The following is a 20862-nucleotide window of genomic DNA, read 5'->3' as shown; positions in this document are numbered from 1 at the left end:
TTCAAGGCCCAGTGACTGTTTAAAAGGATTGTTGTTTAAAAAGGGTTCACTATTTCTATGATGAAAAGTTTGAAAACCAATTCAGATCAACCAAATCTGACTGTTTCATTTACTTCAAGCTTAAATATTCCCCTACAGCAATAAACTAAACTGACCGTGGGGCATCACTGAGTTATTTTCAGCTTTTCTTTGTAGGAAAAAAGCACTCCTCCAGTATCACACTACAGGCCTGCTGCTCACTGTCTGGTTTTGCACCACTGAATAATGAAGCCTCATCATGGTGTTCTCCTTGCAGTCAAAAGGGAATGCAATGATAATTTGCTTCTGGTGATATGCTTTGCTCTATTGCTTAACTTGCATGGATTTTCCCTTTAAATTACACCTCCCAAACTCTTCCTTTCTTTAAAAAAGACTTAAATGTAAACATAAAAGGTATCTCTCTATTTGTTAAAAACACTGAAGAATAACTGGAGGGTGTATTGTTGCAAACAGAGAATTAGTCTGCTTTTTAGTACAGATATGCATAGCTGATTCTAAATTATGGCACAGAATTCAGGACTGAAGGTGCATGCTCCATCCAGGCAGGATGTAGGGGTTTTTTATGTGCAGTAAGATCAATGAAACATGATATTTTGGACCTACTCTACTGTGTTTCTAGTCAGAGGTTACAGCTTCTAGCAAGAAGTTCATGGTCTAAGTATTCAAATTTAAAATAACCCTCTTGAACTGCAACCGGAATTCTTCTAGGGTTGACTAAAATTTTAAATTTCCTCTTGTTCTACTTCCCTCTGCTTCCTATCTAGAGTTTCCAAAATGGACTGCTCTAGCACAGATGGTATTGTAGGAGACCAACAGAAAGGACAGATTTTCATATGGGACAATTCAAGGAAAAATCACATGTAATCTAAGTAATGCAATGCAAGGATGATAGTGCCTGCTGGACCTGAACTGAATATTGTAGTTAGCCCAAATCTCAGTGGCAGCTCATCAGTTTTATTAAAAATAAAACTACTGTTTCAACTGGTGCGTATACTCATATCCTTGATGTTAATACAGTAAGGTCTGATTTTCACAGACGTAGGTGGGAATACAGTTGAATTCAAATTTATAGTCCCCACTATTGCTTTTCATTGAAAAAAGAAGGTCCTTATTGCTTTTTTCACTTAACTTTTTCTTAAGGAATTTAGATTAAAGGCAAAATAAAACTTAGATCTAATTATTCTTCTCAGCTATTCAGAGACTAAATTCTTAAATCTTAGACTGATCCGTGATCATATCTACAGCTTCATAGAATCATGGAATCATCAAATGGTTTGGACTGGAAGGGACCTTAAAGATCATCTAGTCCCACCCCCCTGCCATGGGCAGGGACACCTTCCACTAGACCAGGTTGCTCAAAGCCCCGTCCAACCTGGCCTTGAACACTGCCAGGGAGGGGACAGCCACAGCTTCTCTGGGCAACCTGTTCCAGTGGCTCACCATCCTCACAACAAAAAATTTCTTCCTAATATCTTGTTTAAATCTACTCTCATGTTAAAACCATTACTGCTCATACTAATCACTACCCTCCTTGATCAAGAGTCCCTCCCCATGTTTCCTGTAGCCCCCTTAAGTACTGGAAGGCTGTTATAAGGTCTCCCCAGACCCTTCCCTTCTCCAGGCTGAACACCCCCAACTCTCTCAGCTCATCCTCATAGGGGAGGTGCTCCATTCCCCTGATCCTCTTGTGGCCTCCTCTGGACCAGCTCAAACAGGTCCATGTCCTTCTTATTTTGGGGGCCCCAGAGCTGGACACAGCACTGCAGGTGGGGTCTCATTGGAGCGGACTAGAGTGGGAGAATCACCTTCTTCAACCTGCTGGCCACACTTCTCCTGATACATCCCAGGATATGGTTGGCTTTCTGGGCTATGAGCACACATTGCTGACTCATATTCAGTTTTCCATCCACTAATACCCCGAAGTCCTTCTCTGCAGGGCTGCTCTCGATCCACTGATTGCTCTGACCATGTGCAGGACCTTGCACTTGTCCTTGTTGAACTTCATTAATTTTGCATGGGCCCACCTCTCCAGCCTGTCAAGGTCCCTCTGGATGGCATCCATTCCCTCCAGCATGATGACCACACCACAAAACTTGGTGTTGTTGGCAAACTTGCTGAGGGTGCACTTAATCCCACTGTCCTTATTGCCAAAGAAGATGTTAAATAGCACTGGTCCCAACACCAACCCCTGAGAAATGCCACTTGTTACTGCTGTCCACTTGGACATCAAGTCATTGACTGCAACTTTTTGAGTGTGATCATCCAGCTACTTCCTTATCCACTGAGTGGTCCATCTGTCAAATCCATATCTCCCCAATTTAGAGACAAGGATGTCATGTGGGACAGTGTCAAATGCTGATGTCAGTAGATGATGTCAATTGCTGTTCCGTTACCCACCAATGCTGTAACCTCATCGTAGAAGGCCACAAAATTTGTCAGGCACAATTTGCCCTTAGTGAAGCCATGTTGACTATCACCAATCACCTCCTTATTTTCCATGTGCCCTAGCATAGTTTCCAGGAGGATCCACTCCATGATCTTGCCATGCACAGAGGTGAGACTGACTGGCCTGTAGTTCCCCAGGTCTTCCTTTTTTCCTTTTTTTAAAATGGGGGTTATGTTTCGCCTTTTCCAGTGTAGCGGGAACTTCACCTGACTGCCACAACTTCTCAAATATGATGGATCGTGGCTTAGCCACTTCATCCACCAGTTCCCTCAGGACTCGTGCACCTTCAGGTTCCTTAGATGGTCTCAAACCTGATCTTCTACAGTGGGCAGTTCTTCATTCTTCCAGTCCACACCTTTTCCTTCTGCGTCTTGGGCAGTTTAACTGTATGGAACCAGTTGTTAATGAGAAAGTGTTTCATCTGCTCTTGTTAGTGTTTAAAATGTTCTGTAACTGTTGGACTAAAACCACCATCATCAAGTGAAGAAAAGGCACTTCATGCACTGAAATAAAAGTATTTTTCTTTTTTCTGATGTCTTGCCAGAAATAAGAGACACACTAAAATATACTTGGTATGTGCTTTGCTGAATATATTCAAAAACAGTAAAATAGTTTCTATTCAGATGTGTGTTAAAAACTTGCAGAGAAGCCTTTGATTATTAATTGTTTATTGATAACTAGCTGTTAATTTAACTTTTTATGAGATGTGAATAGAAAACATATTGTATCACCCTAAATAGATTTTCATTTCCATAAATAGTATTTTGCTGTGATTTTTGAGGCTGGAGATGAGAAGGCTCAGGAAGATCTTTTCAACAGGGGAGTAAAGAAAGTAGAGCTGCACTTTTCTCAGTGACAACCAGTAAGAGGACACAAAATAACATACAGGAAATTGTGAAATTGTGTTTAAACATAAGAAAAAACATTTTACTGCAGGCGTGGTCCAACGCTGGAACAGATTTTCCAGGGCTGCTGTGGAGTCTCCATCTCTAGATGGTCCACCTGGACATGGCCCTCAGCAACCTGTTCTAGCTGCCCCTGCTTTGAGCTGGGGTTAGACTGAATGACCTACATGTGGTGCCTTGCAAGATAAAAAACTTGAAAAAAATCTCTTAAAACAAAATTAGCAAAGGGTTGAATGGAAGTTTATTTTGCCTCTGCAAATTTCAATGCTAGTAGCAAAGTCACGGTTAAGACAAATGTCTTTTAATAATGTTACTTCAACATTGTTGTCTGTAAGAGGAACTCATGTCTGAAAAGGCATAAAAAGTAATTATCTTCTGACCACTCCTGTTTCTTTTTTTTCTTTCTTTTTAACAACTCATCAAGATACTGCATATACCCCCACTCCCATGGAGAAACAAAGACTGTCCTTGTTCATTTAATTAAATGTCATTTTAAATGAAGCAAACAGTGAGAGAGCTCAGAGAGACTGGGGAATCTTGTCTGGTAAGTAAACTTGTATTTTAAAATGATTGTTTGGGAACATATGGGCAGCCTAGCTTACAAGGGCTAGAAAATATGCCTGGGCATGCTGAGAAACATGGGTAAGCATATTTAATAGTGACAGCTCTTAAGTGACTTTGTCTTTTCCATTCAGAGTGCTTTCCTCCTGTTTTTGTTTTCTTTCTGCTCTTCTCCAGGGGCAGAACAGCAACAGTGATGTTCTAAAATGTACAGCACTGCTGTCCCTCTCCCAGGGGCCCTATAAAGATGTTGCTGAAGTTGGTAATACAGCTTCTCCTACCATAAAGATTGGGAACATCTGGTGCAAGCCTATATGCCACCCTGGAATCTTCTAAAACCACTGTCTTAAGCTTTTTTTGATTTAGAAGTCCTCAGCTGTTTCAGTGATAGAAAGAAAAACAACTAATGGAGGGATAACTGTGGATGTCTCTGCTATAAATGACCTAAGACACAGATAGCTGTACAGACAGTGCAAAACATATGGGTTTTAAAAGGCACCATAAAAATAGAAGTCACTACATTAATAACTCTGAGGAGATAGGTGAGATATAGGATAGATAGGTGAGATAGGCCCAGAAGAACAGCAGCTGTTTCTTTTGATAGAGGCATGTCTGCAGAGACCACAGGGTAATGACAGAGCAATATGTGATCTGTCTAGCTCTGATGTTTATTATCCGAAATGACTATTGTGTATCAGTACTTTTTATGGTTGCTGATTATAAGTCTTATTTTATTTTGGCAGTTCTCAGTTCTTAGCACCAGCTGAAGGTAGGAGGAGAACTAGTCCTCTTCTCAGTTAAGCCACTCTTTCTTGATACACATCTGCCACCGAGGCAGTTAACACCACCCAAATTTTTGAACATTGTTCACGGGATAAGTGGGAAGCCAAGATTAAGATTAAAGCTGAACTGCTCACAGGGGAAAAAGACTCTGGCTGTTCAGCATGATTCGTGACTATTGAGACGAACTTACTGAGGATTCATAATGAACTACCTCACTCCCCCAAGCATAACACAGATCATGTTGAGCTGCTAGTGTAAGTCCTTGGAAGTTCCTTTGAACAGGATGTGCTCAAAGCCTTGAGACAGGTTTTTCCTGGTTCTGCTGTCACAGTTCCTGCCACTGCAACTGTGTTGCTGCTCCTACTAACACAATACTACTCATGTTAGTAGATAGACGCAGTACCAACACTGATAGGTGGGAGCAGGGACATACTGGTTTCCTAGGTCTAGCTGCATAGGGGGTGGGACTACATGGGGTAAATGAATTCTGTGAGACCTGAGAAGAGGTGAACTTAGAAGGGTATAAAAGTGCAGCAATTTGTTTAGTGAATCCACAAGGATTATTTCCATTATACCATGACATGCTTGCATAATTTGTGATTGAGCATAAGCTGACAGTGATGTTTATTATACTTTTGAAAGGGAGGAAATGTCTTCACAGTAAGACCAATGCAATAGGATTGTAGATGCAGACATGCTGTCTGTGATATAAAGTACTCAATAAAATATGAATATGGATGGCTTAAGGTACTGATCATGCATATGAATGAGAGAAGAGACAGAGAATGACACAAAGAAGCACTCGTGTGCGCATAGTGAAGTCAATGGAAACTTTACTGTTGTTTTCAATGCCAGAAGACATCACCAGGTCCTGTCTATCTGTATTATCAGACTTTGTTTTTCTCTATTCTAGATTTTGACTGAAATACAAAGACACAGCCAAAAGTATTAACTTCATATAGAAATAAGGAGTGGAATATAGTAATTTGGGTACACAGTACAGAGCATTCCCTTCAGAGTACGATAAATAACAGTGACAAAGTTTCTGTTCCTACCCATTGCTATTTCTAATACCATCTTGCACTATTTCTAGTGCACAAAATAGTAGTACAAGTTTACTAGATAGGGTGACCCATACAGTAGTATAAATTTGTGATTTAAAATTTGTTAGCTGTCACAGGAGGTTCAAGGCATACTAATGGCCTCAGAGGAAGTTCCAGTGTCATCAGTGTAGCCAAGTTTTGAATCAGGACTTTGAAGAAGATAGTGACTTTATAAATTTTACTTGGAAGATCTTATGCAAAGTAAAGGGATAAGCAGAAAGAAGACAGCATTTTTATTATATTTTTGAAAGTGTTTTACGTGCAGGAAAAAAAATCTCCCTCTCTAGATTAAGACGTTCCTAACAGTGGGATTCCTTCCATGTCCCTAAAGGTGCTGTTCTGTGAACTGGTAAGTTTTGTTAATTTTTCATGACGTTCTGCCAAATTGTGCCTTTACCTAATTTCCCCTTAATTTCTCCACAAAAGTTTGATATCACATGAAAAACCTCAAAGCCTAAGATGATTGCAATTGTAATAATTGTTTCTATTCTCCAGTCTCAGCTAGACTGCCATTCTCCCTGTGTACTAATGGCCTTTTAGGAGGCAAATGGGAGCTTGGAAAAGGTAATGTGACATATGTGCACTTGACAGTGTGGGTGGATTTTAGCTGAGGGTGTTGACCCTTTTCATTAACAGGACAACAGTATACATTAAGTAACCACAGGCTACTAACACAGAAAAGAATTGTTCATAAATGGTAAAATTAGTCTTGGAAAAAGGAATCTGTTATTTTAAAATCTCAGGTTTTCAATTCCTTTCTTCTCCACTTTGGTTGTTTTGACTTAATTGTTTCCGTTAGACAAGCAATATGGTAGCTGTGAAACAAAAATAATGTTCAATGATACAAAAGGTACATGAAATCTTTCAAATAACGTTCAAGCCCCTGTGAGGTCTCTGAGTGGTTTTGCCCTACACTGCTAATTTTGGTGTTCCTGTTTCCTCCCACTTCTTTCTTGCCACTTACAGCAGTAAGTCTCTTTAGACTTTCCAGCTTCCTTTTTATTTTCCTTACATATTTCATTATGCCCTTTCTACTTCAAATTCTACTTCTGCTTAAGCTCTAGGTGATCTCTTCTGACTGTACTAATTCAGTCTTTCACTTTGTCTCTTCTGTGCTGTGTATATTTGCTATGAAACATGGGCAAGACTGTTCCCCTGGAACTTAGGCAAGCTTGAATATAATGGTCTGTGTATGCAATACTACACAATATTAAAATTTAATAGTATACAGTATTAAAGTCAGCCTCACAATAGGGCCACAGACAAAGTAAATAACTAACTGAAAAGATCCCTGCCCTGTGCTAAGTCACAAACTATATTTTGAAAAGAGATGTAGGACACTTAGTTGTCAAGGACTAAAACCATGCAAAGAACATTCTGGCTATTTAACTACATACATGATCAAGATCCAGTGCTTAGCTGAATTCCTTTGCCCAGCTTAATTTACTAGCATATATGTAGTCTAAGCTCCTCCTCAAAATTTTCAAAAGATAATACCAGGTATTTAGTTTTCTTAAATTTAGTGAACCAGACAGTTCAAAATAATTTAAGCTATTGGAGTGATAATAAAACAAAAATAAAAACAAAACCAAAAGTTTTATTTGGTTTTCAAGGATCTTGTACAATGCGTTAACAGAATATTTATATTTTCTTCTGGCCAAGGGTGGCTTAAAGATGATAACCTTCCAATGAACACTAAAAAAGGAAGGATATGGACCTTCAACTTCTGATTTGGGGAGTCAGAATGTAAGATAAAAGGTCTCAAAGTTGTTTGTTTTATTTTAAGTGTTTGAGTGTCTTGTTACTACTGAAGTAATTATGAGCTGGTTTAGATTAAGTAACGAGACAAAGAATTCAATATGTCACAATAAGCAACTTTGAGGTGCCTGGAGACTGGCGTGGAACTAGGCTCCTTTTACAATGAATTTACAGAGCTAAGGCATCCTAAAGCCAGTCACATAACAATCAACATGCTGACTGATAAGGATCCTAAAGTCAGACAATAAATATCCAGCCACAGCTGTGATTTTTCATTGTTTTCCGAGGAAACAGGTTTTATGGAATCACATTGTCCATCTGCCTGTCCAGTCATTTTCTGTCTGTCAGTCTGATCTTATGTCTTTGATTAATTGATAAATTTCAGCTCAATTCAATAGGACAAAAATCTCCAAGCTCCTAAATTCTTAGAGATTTCATGACAGGAAATGTCTAGATTGTTGAGAAAGCATGTAATAGGACCATATTCAGGTAAAAACTAGATTTTAAATTAAAACCAGTTTCAACCAAAGTTTTGAATTCTTTTTATGTTTGTTTTTCCCCACTTGACTAGCAACTCACTGATTATTTTTCCCACAGAAACCATCCTGTAAGGTAATGCATGACAAAGCTTCAGAAAACACAGTTCCTAGCTGGTACTGAGAATGTGCTGAGGATATACTGGAAAAATACAGACATATCCAATTGCCTTTGGGTTGACTGAAAAAGGTGGTGGAGGAGGGAAGAGAATGGAGGAGGATCTTCAGCCTTGGTGCTGGAGCTAAAAAGGAATATAAACCACAAACACACAGTAAGTCAAAGCTCTCATAATCGTCAAACATTTTTTATAACAATTTACAGAACATTCATCCAGCAAGTTGGACAAGTTGCAACCACTCACCTGCTACATATGTCCTCTTACATCAAGACATGGTAATGGTCAGATGAGTGGACCAGAAAGACTGCAGTAGGTAACATGACATCCTACCATAGTGCTTAAGGGAGTCATCACGGGAAGTCAGTCTTTGTGTTTTTCCTCCTTTGAAGACAGTTTTTATATTTTAGCTAAAGCCATCATTGAATTACATCTCCCAACCATTCCAAAGAAGAAGTAATCTCCATTGTTTCATCATTCTCTTCCTCTAGGGATCATCTTAATAAGAAAAATACAATGAAAATAAGAAGTCTGTTGCTCTATTACATCTGTAAAAACCTCAACATTGACAGTTTGTGTTGCTAAATCAGAGATCTTAACTGGTTAAACCCATCAAGGGTCTCGGGAAGAAATCTAACTTTTATGACTTATTGTATCAACTGGGCATTGAAAATGAGATAGATTCTGAGCTCTTTCTGTGAAATTCTGTGATTTTGAGCTCTTCCATTCTTTCAAGTGCAGACAGTTTTGGATAGGCTCAAAGGAGAAAATTTTAAGACACATGCATCTTTATGTCAAAAACAAAATTGAGGGCTTTGTGCAGACTTGGACAGTGTTTAAACATTTTTAAAGATTTCTTCCAGCATGGCTATATTATATAATAGAAGGCAGTGTAGAGTTCCTTGATGTAACAGGGACACCATTTGATTAAGCCATAGGATATAATGCAATGTCCTGCTGATGTTATTTGAGGTGATAATAGAGAGAAAAGTGGTGTAAACTCAACCACTTCCATTAAGCAATCTCAACAGCTATTCCCATAGGAAAGGTAAAGGCATCCTTAGTCAAGAACTTACATAACTCTTTTCATTTTTATCTAGCATGGAGAGAGGAAAAATTTCAGAAGACAGTCTGATGACCACTTAGCCAGTAAAGCAACTTGTTCACCTTAGAAACTCGGTAGTTAAAACAGATTGCTATTGAAGGTCTGAGGATATTTGTCCTGCAGAGACATGTGGGATTTTACTACATACCTTCCTTTAGCACTTACTTAGGATGGCAGAACAGCTGATCCCTGTGTCTGGTTGTTTTCTATGCTGAGACAGTAGATACTGAAAAATATTTTTTTTGCTTATTTTTATTTCTTTAAGCAACAAAACATGCCTCTTTAAAGATGGTAGGATTAAATCTTCTGTTCATTTTTATTTCTCCCCACTTAACACTAACCTTCCCTTTCCTTACTCTTAACAAAATATTTAGTACCCTTAAAGTACCATGGGTAGTATAAAAATACTTAGATACTGAATACAGGTTCCTCACGCTTCTTTCGCATCCCTCAAACTCTTATACAACATTTGGAAGGAAATGGGGAAAGGTATATTTCTTTGTAATTCTTGTTGGGTATCACAATGTCCTATTAGATGCTGAACTGCAGCATCAGAAAAGTAATGATGCACATCAGATATGATAATAGCAGAAGAGAAGCTGCACAGAGCAGTTTAGAGTGGACCTGTGCAGGACTGAACTTGCCCCTTTCAAATCATAGAAGCTCTGCTGCTGATTTCAAGCTTCCAGCAGTCTTGTGAACTGCTGTTCATTTTCAGCAATATGTCATCATTAACAATATGTCTGCTTTCTTTTTTAAGCAATATGCCATCATTAATTCTGAGCTGCTGTATTCCTCAAGACACTCAGCTCAAATCCAAGCTTAATGAGGTTGAGACACATAAAGTTAGATAATTGTAGATGAGGAAAATGAAAATGGAGAAGAAAAAAATGAAAAAAAGAAAAAGAAAAGAAAAAAAGAGGTGGAACAGCACAGTTTTGTTAATGTGTTTAAGGAATAAATTGAGTATAAAGAAATTTCAGTCCCTCTTCGTTTGCCTTTATCATTAATGCACCCAAGATTGAACTTGAATGTTTCCTTCTTAACTTGATGAGTTTTGTTTTGTTTTATGAAGCAGCTGGCAAAATATTCCATCATCTGATGGAATCTTATCTTCCTCCCCAGAGCAAGTGATTTGAAAGGGACAGGTTGACCTTGTAGGGTAAACAGTTAAATGGTTAACACGACCCTACCACAAATGCCAGTAAAAGGAAACCAGTGGTATTTTAAAATGTTTCAAACATTCTATATTTCTGGCAGTGGGAAATCCTTATTTAGACTGAAGCATCTGCTGGATTCCTAGATGTACGAATAATTCTTTAAGCTCTTTTAAGCGGGATTATTCCTGCACATTTTTATATCATCTGGCATGCTTTGAACATTAACGGTTAACTAATAGCAATGAAAATATTTATTCATGACATGAAAAACTACCAGCAGGGAGCTTAACTTTTTTTCAGAAAGATACAAAAGATAAAATTATTAAATAAAGTGGAAAAAACAAACAAACAAACAAAAAAAAGTCATGCCAGTGAAATGAACTGAGTTTGAATTACTACAACACCCTTCTCTGGGCTCATTTTGACTCATTGTTTTTAGCTCTTCAGAACTGCCTCTGTTAAAAAAATATTAAACTTGCTGTTCTTTGCTTTAGGCTGAGTTCATGAGGAAAGGAAATATCCCTCTGTCTTCTTTAAAGCAAGGGTGGCAAGCATCCTCCACTATGATATATTACATCATAGTAAACATGATTTTGTGGTGATGCATCACAACTCATGCTGTCCTTCCATTTCTTGTCAACCTGAGACAAAGGGAAATAGCAGGTTGACAGGAGAGGTTTCCGTACCTACTTTTCCTAAATTCAACATATCTATTTATTGCAGGACAGTAAAGATTGGTAATGATGAGGCAGGATACAGTCATACAAAATCATTGACTATTAAAATTAAGCTTGATTCTTAACAAATTGCTTGCTGTAAGTACAGTAATAAATACATTTTATTTGATTTGAGGTGTCAAAATGAGGTGCCTAAATAAGAACCCTAATAATCCTTGGGAGAACATGCTGCTGGTAAAGACTGCATACTAATATGACAGTCCTGCAGCATTTTAATAGCTTTGATTCTACCGTTCACACAGATATGTCTTGATGCCCGGAAAACAGATATGTTCCTGTTTGTCTCTTGTCCATTTAAGATACTCCTTAGAATGGTTGCAGGCTGCTAGTAGTACCTTAAAACATACCTTTGTTGGGAATGTAGAAATAGGCAGTTCATTAATTGCTGTGTAGGCAACTACCAGCCTAAGGTTCCCACCTGACTAATGTCACATCTTGCAGGGGTTGAAACAGGCTGTAGAAGTGTCCTATCTTCTCTGCTGATGATACAGAGAACCTATGGTGTGCGCCCTCTCCATTTAAGCACTTTAGTTGAATTTCAAAATGTAAGAAGGATGATTGTAGCCCTTCCTTTTTAAATTTGGAGGAATTCCTGTATGCTTATTTTGCTGTTATTTCCTGATACACTTCTCACTCATTCTTCTTGTGGAAACATGTCATTGTCACTCATTTTAGTCTTGACACAGAATTTGTTCTATCATTTTTTCATTACAGCACTTCTACTGATAAAAATAAGCTACATAAATGTATTGGTTTTATGTGGCAAGGTTTTGGTAGTGAAGGGGGCTACAGGGGTGGCTTCTGTGAGAAGATGCCAGAAGCTTCCCCCATGTCCCATAGAGCCAATGCCAGCTGGCTCCAAGATGGACCCACTGCTGTCTGAGGCTAAGCCCATCAGCGATGGGGGTAGCACCTCTGTAATAACATATTTAAGAAGGGGGAAAAAACTGCTCTGCAACAGCAACTGCAGCCAAAGAAAGGAGTGAGAATATGTGAGAGAAACAACTCTGCAGACACCAAGGTCAGTGAGGAAGGAGGGGGAGGAGGTGCTCCAGGCACCAGAGCAGAGATTCCACTGCAGCCCATGGTGCAGCCCATGGTGAGGCAGCTGTGCCCTGCACCCATGGAGGTCCATGGTGGAGCAGATCTCCACCTGCAGCCTGTGGAGGACCCCACACCAGAGCAGGGGGATGCCCGAAGGAGGCTGTGACCCTGTGGGAAGATCACACTGGAGCAGGCTCCTGGCAGGACCTGTGGACCCCTGGAGAAAGGAACCCACGCTGGAGCAGGTTTGCTGGCAGGATTTGTGACCCATGGAAAGGGAGCAGTCTGTTCGTGAAGGACTGACACCTGTGGGAAGGACACACATTGCAGAAGTTCATGAAGGACTGTCTCCCATGAGAGGGACACCATCCTGGAGCAGGGGAAGTGCGTGAGGAGGAAGGATTGGCAGAGACAGTGTGTGATGAACTGACTGCAACCCCCATTCCCTGTTCCCCTGCACTGCTTGGTGGGAGGAATTAGAGAAATCAGGAGTGAAGTTGAGCCCAGGAAGAAGGGAGGGGTGGGGGGAGGGTGTTTTAAGATTTAGTTTTATTTCTGAGTAACCTACTCTGATTTTAGTAGGAAATACATTTAATTAATTTCCCTGAGTTGAGTCGTTTTTTCCCATGACGGTAACTGGTGAGTGATCTCTCCTTGTCCTTATCTTGACCCACGAGCCTTCCGTTATATTTACTTTCCCCTGTCCAGCTGAGGAGGGGATTGAATGAGCGGCTTTAGTGGGCACCTGGCATCCAGTCAAGGTCAACCCACCAAAATGATCTTTTAGGAAACAACAATGTGGAAACTATAACCATGGTAACATCCATCCACAACATGAACATAGTGTAAAGAGGAAGAGGAAAATCCCTGTGATCACTGCAGCATCATTTGACTTGACTTTTCTGCACCCCACTGGGCACAGGATGTATGCATCATGTTTTAAGTCAGATAAATCCATTGTATTCTACTGTGAGTCATTCATACTTAGGGCATAAAAGCCCTTTGCAGATTAAGATTTTTGCCTGAATACGACTTTTATGTCTGAAATTTTGGGTTTTGACTTTTATCTTTTCAGAAGTAATATTTTGCAACTAGAAGAGCCATTTTTCTTCAGTAAACCAACATCTTGCAATACTTCAAGAGAAGTAATAGTTGAGTTTCCATGTTCTTGGACATTCAGTGGAACTTGATAAACTTCTTGGTGGCTTGCAGTGAAAATGAAAAGGTTTTCCAGTTATATTCAAGAGGTATACAATTGCCATATTTGCTGTAAATTTGTGTGTGGAGGATCAGAAATTTTAGGCTCATTTAATGACAGAACAAGGGTAAAATTTAAGTTAGTTCAGAATTTTCAGAGTGAATACTTTATTTCACTTCAGAGTTGGCTTTAATAATCTAAAACTGTATCTCCATTTCAGCCATTCAGTGTCTGCTCATCTTTAATGAATGATAGCATAAATGCAGTCCTGACTGTAGAATAGGCCTATAATGAAAAATATATTTAGAAAGAGAGATATACTTGAAGCATTTGGATAAAGTTTTGGGTTGCCTAAGTCGAGAAAGTTTTATATTATATATCTGGTATAAGAACTTAATGATACTTGCCTCTAAGGATGAGAATTTGACTTGCAAAAAGGATGCATGGGGATGCAAAAAAGGCATGCAAAGCAGATGCCAAGGTTTTCTCACATGTCACCTACAACACCTGCAGAAAGTGACCTTACGTAGTTTTGATTTTGCCTATATAAAAATTGCAAATCAGGCTCAGCAGAAATTATAGAAGAACTGAAGAGCAAAGTTTATCTAGCACAGAGATAGGGAAGCTCACTGAGTCCTCATTATAAATTAAATTGTCTATAAAAAAAGAAAGAGAGAATACTCCATGTTCTTTCTCTGAGTCCAAAGATATGTCATTGTTGCTTCAAAGGGTGATGCCCTATGGAAATATGAAGTAGAGATTTTTTCTGCTATTACCATGATTCTCAGTTTCTTACTTGTCCTAATTGTAAAGTATGTCATTCATTGACATGATAGCAAATTTCTATCCCATTTAGGCTTCTCATTATTAATGCGAAAGGTGAAAAATTAGTGAAGTAATTACAGAAAATATTTTACGTGGTGATGGAAGTGACACTGGGAAATATGCTAAGCATTTGCTATTGTTGTTACAATAGACAAATTACAGAGGTAAAAGTACTTTTCCATAATTTGGGATAGTAAGATTATGGACTGCAGAACCAAGCAGAGATCAAGACATATTTCCTCAGACATTCAAACTGTATGAAATATGTCTAAAGTAGTGTGACAATTAAGTAAAAAATCTCTTTATCTCAGCATGAAAAATAGCAGGAAAAGAGGTGATTCTTCTGTATCAGAGATGTACAGTTTTAACTCTTGTAAATATCTTGTAAGTCAGTAGATTTTCTATTCCTCACTGGAATTTTTTAGAGGTCTGGCATGAATGAAACCATTTTGTAAATTGTATGATACAGCAGCTGCCACTCAGGATCCTCTGGAGCAGGAACAGAGAGTCTCTGCTGTGGATGATGACTTAAGCAAAACCAACGCTGTTTACCATGCAGGAAATAGGTCTTTCATTTCAAAAGTGTTGCAGATTCGTAAGATCAGATGTGACCTTCAGCATGTTTTAATGGAGACATGTGTCATGGTCCACTCCTCAATCCACTATAAGCATCTTCTAACTTTAGTTATCTGCAGTGTAGATGTCTACATCTGAACTAGCTATCTAGATTCCCTCCCTGACAGTTTAATGGGGAAGACTTAACACTTATGCAAGCTGATCCATCTCATTCAGATGCAGATATCTTCAACAGATTGGGTGAAGCATCCTCTATAGTTGGTTATTTCTCTTATTCGGCCAAGGAATCTCGGGCATCTTCACAATTCTTCAGATGTAAAAGCCTACACAGAATCCACCTACAAGATAGGTAAGATGAATTCTACCCCTATTGCACATGAGCTTCCATAAGAAACAGTTCAATTAAAGAGATAGTGTGAGTATCTTGGCCTAATATTGAGAATGTAAATAGCCAACAAAAGCTTTCCAGAGAATAATTATTCTATGGCTTCCAGTACATTCTGTGTCCAGAAGTATGAAAAGATGGGTTATACATCATTGTGGGGATCAACATTAGTCTGAAAGGCTTAAATATTTCATTTTTTTCAACAACTTGTAAACTGACATAGAAAAGTAATGAACTAGGCCCCAAAATTCATGTATAGCTAAGAAATAAAATATTATCTTGAAATTACTACGGACACATTAATTTTTTTTATTATTGAGATATATGTGTCTGTTGCTATTTGTTTTAGTGTTCTTCATTTCAAAATAAAGGTTTAAGGAGAATGTTGAGAACTTCTTGTTTCTCTAATCTAAAAACCTATAATAAAAAAAGAGGACAGATACATTTCATTCTACTTTAAGTATGCTTAGATGGATTTAATATATTTAAATTGTTATCAAAAACTTGCTTCCCTCTTTTGCTTTGTCATTCCCTTTTTTAGTTACTTGTTATATTGACAATAGGCATTGCATTTTAGTACTCAGTAAGACTGAAAGGGTATTATTTGTCTGTAGCTGAGAATTTCTGGGGGTAATTATGTTGAGAAGTATTTTGGAAGAAATCCCAATAAATTATTGTATTTTTCTTTTGTCTGAAAACTTTACGTCTATCATTGCAATGGCTCCCTTCAAGACGGTAACCTCTGACAAATTATACATTTTTTTCATCTGCCACTTTTCCCAAGATTTTTCTTCCCTATTCTACTAATCTGTTTATTCCTCTGTTTACTCCAAATATCTGCTGAGACACTTTTAGCTTTATTCCCCAGTTCCTCATTTCTGCTTCTTACTTTTTAAAGCTCAGCAATACTAATATATCAAGATCCATGTGATTTTATGCTAGATAAATATTTATCATGTTTTATTTCTTTCCCACCCACCATGGCAATATCTTCCAGGGTTTTGACCATGCTCATCCTCTTTGATCTCTGCTTGATTTTACAGCATGACTATTTCCAGGGGGAATGTCTGTGTTGTCACTTTTAAGGGTTCCTTTCAATGTCTGTGAACAGACCTGCTTGAGAGATTTATCATTAGTGTCCAGAAGAGCTGCCTCCTAGTGCCACCCACTAAGACATGGTTTCTATTTGCTTTCCCTTCTTCTCAGCAGTGTTGCAAGCTCCCAGAACAGTATAAACACTAGAAATTATGCAAAAATAACCGTATTTCTGGTTTAGTCTGTATTTTTATTTACTTAGTAAGGCTGCAGAAACAAGAAAAAAGTTATTTTGTTTAGATTTGCCCTAGGAACCAGGATGTCAAAGTGAGGACAATGAAAGAAATTGTCTTTAATTGCTGGTTTTCATTTCTTTAACCAAAGTAAAAACTTTTTATGAGGAATCTTCTCCATGAGAGTACAAACTTTGGCATTGCTTTATCATTTTAGTGCCCTAGTAGCTGTCTTTCTGAAATGACAAGGTATGTTTGTCAGTTATTTAGGTGATTCATTGTGTACTACAGATTGAACAATCCATAAGTCTTTCAGAACTCACACAAATTTTTTATAGTAACAAGATCATATAGAGATCTTACATGTTCACTTCTCACAAATTGCTTTCTGGCCCAATATGTCTTACTGAAACCTCTCTTCTCACCCAGATTCCTCAACTCCACTTTCTAGTCTTCCCTAGGTTTTTTTGTAGCTGGCTTTGCTCATTCAGTTTGAGATCAAGACACCCGTATTTAAGTCAGTATCAGTTAGGAGATCTCTGTTTCTATGGTGATCAGTGGAGTTTGATCAGTAAATTAAACAAAGTATAGGTAGTATGGACCCAGTTTATTTCTCTAAATATCTTTACAAAACTTCACTGAACTATTTGCAAATTAGTTGTCTAAACTCTAGTACTGTTTGAAATGTCATCATGTACTGGTGTAGACACTGAGGGTTGGAATAAAGCTGCTTGACACTGATATACAGGTAAGAGTGGAACTTAAAATTAGGTAGAATGTACAGGAGATAGATTATATAAGTTTATGTCCCTTGGATGTTGGAAACCCTTCACATGGTCAGCACCACATGGACTTCTCTTGTCAGGTTACGCAGCATGTTGTGCAGTAACCTGTCTGTGTTGAGGTTCAACATAGGCTGGGATATCTGCTCACCTGTATGTGAGTTTTGTTGCAATCGTGATCATAAACTGTGTCTTGTCTCACAGGTGAAGGCAGGTGTACGGCCCTTATCATGCCAAGGCAATGAGGCAGTTGGCAAGGGAGTTATATAGGGAATTGCCAGCACACACAGAGGTCAACTTGACACATACCTTCACTACACATTAGTTAAGAGTCAAATAAGCATATTAATGCTATGAGGTTATTATAGCAGCCACTTAATGCTAACATAGATATCTGCATAACTATGCCCTATGTTCAGGTTCTGCTTGAAATCACTAGATCTTCTGCAAGGGACTGCTAGAGATTTTGTATTATATGAAGGTTCACCTTCAGCTGCAGAAAGGTGACGATCACTCCAGAAAAAAGGCAGGAGATCCATTTTCCAGTCCTATACTCCCCACTGCTATACAAGTTAGTCCTGTTCTTTTCAGTGCCCAGTCTTTTTCTTGATTTATCATTTCTGCACTATATCTGCCTTCCTTTGAATACTCAGACTTGCTTGCTGTGATGTTAGTCTCTAAGTATTTGAATCTATAACTTGAGCTTCATTCTCTTTCGCATGACCATAAATAATCAAGTTATGGATTCAACTGCAGTTGTCTGCAGTGCAGGTGCTGGGTTAATATTCCTGCTGGAGCACCAGAGGACTACCCAGCCTGGAGAGGATGGAAATGAGAGAATGACGAAAGGTAAAATGCCTCACAAAATGAAGGGATTTTAGCATTTCTTGGAAGACCACACCCAGTACTCCCTCTAATTGCAGGGGGAAAAGGACAGTTCTCATAGGGCCACCCCATGTATTATCTTTCTGGACATCTCTCAAGTAAGGGGTCAACAAATAAGCCTGTGAAAAAGTGGGGGATTCTGACCTTGCATCTAATAGATGTGAACACTGAGCTAAAAAATACAAGTACAAACTTAAGCTGAAAAAGCTGGCATCTAGGATATGTGGCCCTTAATGTTTTGCATTTTGAAGCCAAAATATCTATCTAAGCAACTGTCAGCACAATTTCTTTTGCTTGATCTACAGTTTTAGATCTGTACATGTCTCTTGTGTTTAGCTCCAGGATTCATGCTTTTAAGCATTTTATTTCCACAACGACTTTTCAGAGTCCCATTAAAGAGAATTACAAAGAACTGGGAATAAACATACAGAAATGAAAATAACAGCATTAAGTGAAAGAAGAAACCAAGGTTTATTTAACATGTAGGGGGAAAACCCAGCTTTTGTTATGAGACATTTTTTCAGCATATTGCTATAAAGTAGGAATGTCAGTGTTAAAAGGAGTGATCATGAATCTGAATCTTGTTGTTTTTCTCCCACAGAAATCTAGTTACAGTATTTTCCTTTATTCACTTGGGTTGTTCAAATTAGGGTAAGTCATCCATAAAGTCTCATGTTTAATTCATGCGAAGACTTAGTGCACCATGTATTTGCCCTGCTTCAGTAAAATCACATTACTATAATTTGACTTTCAATACAGAGTGCTTATTTATTTAAAATTTTAATTAGAGTCATAATTATGTCTTAGTATTCACAATAGTCAATATCAATATAGAGCTGGACAAAACCAATTAGATCAGGATGTGTTTTTATAGATTAATTTTTTTCCTCCCCCATGCTCTAAATTAAAGTGAAAGAGCACATGAAGAAAAAGCATATATATCCTGTTTTAAAGATATAATAAAATAAAATTGAATTAAAATTAAAAGAAGAGTTGCCAGATATTAATGAGTATTTCTGGAAATATAGTACATTTTTATGACCTCACTTGCATTCTAGGTAAATAGATAAATAATAGCTCTACTGAAAACATTGCAATTATGCTCATATGAATGAACTGGTAGCCTGAGATAAAACAGATTCACTGAATCCATAAAAGCTGTAGGGAAGGATCTTCAGTACTGACAGAAAGCAGAATCAGTAAGATTATTATTTTTCCTTCTTCTAATACTATGAACTACTTCATATCTTAACTGAAGTTAAGAGATTTCTGTAATTATCTCTTCCATAATGATAGCAGAATATAATAACAGGAATTTATTATATGAGTTTCTTATTACTTGAAAGGTGATGTTCAGGCTAATCAAATACATGCCAGGAAGTTTCTAGTTTCTGTCACCCAAGTATCAAACCAGAAAACATCCTCTTATCGGTTTCAGAGCCCAGAACAGCTTTCTGATAGTAGCCAGCTGGGCTTCTAAGTATTCAGAGCATTCTCCCCCTTGTGAGAGTATTCAAATCAAACCTTTCACAAAGAATATCTTAATCAACACATTCAAGGCTATCCTAAGGGATTCTATCCTGTGTTCAAATTAATGATTGCTTACTTAACATTAATCAGCTGGTGACTAAAATATATTAACAATGCTTGAAAACAGACCCGGCAAGCTCTGCGTGATCAGCAGCTTGACCACTGGGCTATTAACTTTTGTCTGAGGATAAGACTTCACTCTGAGTACAGAAGGTATGGAAGAATGCAGACAAAGTAGAGAAACTTGTAGGAAAAAGAGACTTATTTCATCTCTTCCACAACAGAATAGCTTATACCTTGGTAGTCATGACGTTTCCTTTTGCAGATGATAGCTTCAGATCTGAGTTTTCCACGCCACCTGGAGAGTCAATGAGAGGCAGATTTCCTATGCCCTGGGCGTCTAGTTTTCAGAACACAGTTACTGAATGAGAGAGAACATTGTTCCTGTCTGCCAGCATCTTAGAAGAAGTCAATGATGCTCCGTTTATCACAGAGACAAAATCCATTTCAATTCGATCAAACACCTTAAATGAAATAGGCACAGGGATGACTGTTCTGGGGTACAGTGCTGCTGATTAATAACATGGCAGACCATGTAATGAGCTAGATTAAACCCTTTGCAGATCAGTATCTTAACTTCTGACAGTGGACTGCAGTATACAGGTAGAGATTGAATATAGGAAATAAACAACAGAAAAAAAGAACAATGTTCATCTCCAGATGTTTGGTATTTTTTAACAGAGGGTGCTCTAGAGCTGGAGGCATATTCATTGTTTTTGTGCTTAATACCCCTTCATGGGCTTTTCCTTCATGAATGTGCTTAATCATTTCTTGAATTTAATTATTTTTTTGGCATCTGCAGAGTCTTACAATTAGTTCTGCAGTTTAATTATTTTCTCTTTGAAAAAGATTTGCTGTCATGTTCACAGTTCAGCTTAGTACTCTCATAGTCACCCTATACTGTATACACTCTTTTCATAACATTCACGGTTTTCATTTGCCTCTTCCCAACTGAAGTCTATACAACTTCTTGAATAGTATCTATTCTGCATAGTTAAGGGTATTTTTCCCCCCCTTGTAACTTTGCTTTTGACATTATCCCTTTTGAGATATGGGAGTG

This window comes from Strix aluco, chromosome 1 (genome assembly GCF_031877795.1).
Source record: "Strix aluco isolate bStrAlu1 chromosome 1, bStrAlu1.hap1, whole genome shotgun sequence".
Taxonomy (NCBI): domain Eukaryota; kingdom Metazoa; phylum Chordata; class Aves; order Strigiformes; family Strigidae; genus Strix; species Strix aluco.
This window is presented reverse-complemented; position numbering follows the sequence as displayed.